We start from the raw sequence: 2,054 nt of genomic DNA on the forward strand, positions 1-2,054 counted from the left end.
GCTACGGGGAATACGAATCTGCAAATAAATTGGCAAAAATCTGCATTTTTTTATTACCCCCACCCCCACCCCCCATATCCTTCATTTTTTTTTTTGTTTTTTCAAAATTTTTTTTTTCAACATATATGTAAAAATACGGAGATTATGATTCTGAAAAAAAATTTCCAAAAATTTTTGTAAAATTGTTTTTTAAGAATTTTTTTTTTCTAAAAATGCGGAAAATTACTACACACACACAAACACATATACATACACACACACGTGCATAAATATACGTATAGCGATAGAGAGGGTGAGAGAAAGAGAGAGGAGGAGACAAAAAGAGAGAGGTGTTACAATTTTTTAATTAAGTATGATTGACAAACATTTTTCTCTCTTTCATATGCAAAAAGAGAAATGTGCTCACTCGTATAACCAGAGAGAGAGAGAGAGAGAGAGAGAAATATAAAGATACCTGATGTCAAATAAGTCAGTATTAATCCACCAACGTCAAATAAATGGTGCCAAAATGGCTGTGCTAAAGTGTTCCATAACTCCAGGATGCTGTCATATCAGCAAGCTTAATTGTATTCTTTTTATTATTTAGTTCAGTGATTCCCAAAGTGGGCAGTATTGGCCCCCTGGGGGGCGGTGGAAAGATCAAGTGGGGGGGGGGGGGGGTGAAGAAAAATGGGGCGATAATGGGGTGACCAAAACAGGGTAATGGATGTAAAAAAAAAAAAACTAACAAACAAAATAAAGGATGAATTAGGTTAAGTTTTATTTGTGAAATACTGTTGTTCTGAATTTGCTGCAGAGAATGGTTTATGTCTGTGATGGTGAGTTGAGACGGGGTGCACTAGAAATGTGACCTTAGAACCAAGGGGGCGGCACCCTGAAAATGTTTGGGAACCACTGATTTAGCTCACTCACCTTTATCCTCAATGTTTATGAAAGGACTCAAATAATAAGAACAAACAAGTTTCTAAATTCCATTCTGGCTTTCTCTTCTCTCTTCTCCTTCTTTTGATCCTAAGTGAACTTTCAGAAAACATTTCAATTAGAGAAATATTTTGTTCATAAATATTTTTGAAATTTTAATATATTTTAGTATATTTAGTTTTAATTTACTTTAGTATATTTATTTTTCTAAGCTTTTATTAAGACACCTATGCCGGTGGCATCTATAAAGCACCATTTGAGCATGGTTGATGCCAATGCCGGCTGACTGGCTCTCATGCTGATGGCATGTAAAAAGCACCATTCAAGTGTGGTCAATGCCAATGCCGGTGGTACATAAAAAGCACCATTCAAGCATAGTTGTTGCCAGTGCTGCCTGACTGACCCTTGTACCAGTGGCATGTAAAAAGTACCATTCAAGTGTGGTCGATGCCAGTACCGCCTGACTGGCCCTTGTGTTGGTGGCACATTAAAAGCATCCACTACACTCTCAGAGTGGTTGGCGTTAGGAAGAGCATCCAGCTGTGAAAACTTTGCCAGATCAGATTGAAGCTTGGTGCAGCCTTCTGCCTTGCCAGCCCTCAGTCAAACTGTCCAACCCATACCAGCATGGAAAGTGGACGTTAAACGATGACGATGATGATGATGATGTACAATCAAATGAAATTAGTCCAGTTTATTATTGTATATTGGTTTCAAATTTTGGCACAAGGCCAGCAGTTTCAGGGAAGGGGGCAAGTCGATTATATCAACCCCAGTGCTCAACTGGTACTTATTTTATCGACTCTGAAAGGATGAAAGGCAAAATCAACCTCATTGGAACTTGAACTCAGAACCCTGACAGATGAAAGCCATTAAGCATTTTGCCAAGCATGCTAACGTTTCTGCCAGCTTGCTTTCGTAGTTTATCATTATATATTAATGTCATATATTTAGAAACATTGTAAACTTTTTGAATAACTTATAAGCATCTTAAGGAAGAAGATAAATTTGTAGAAATGGTTTGATTCCTTCTGACAACAGGAAGAAAAATCAGACATAAAAAATCCAGTATATACAATTAAGGCCTTGTTTACTTAAAACAGACATCTATGTATTATACTTAATGTATATAC

Source organism: Octopus bimaculoides, chromosome 7 (assembly GCF_001194135.2).
Source record: "Octopus bimaculoides isolate UCB-OBI-ISO-001 chromosome 7, ASM119413v2, whole genome shotgun sequence".
Taxonomy (NCBI): Eukaryota; Metazoa; Mollusca; class Cephalopoda; order Octopoda; family Octopodidae; genus Octopus; species Octopus bimaculoides.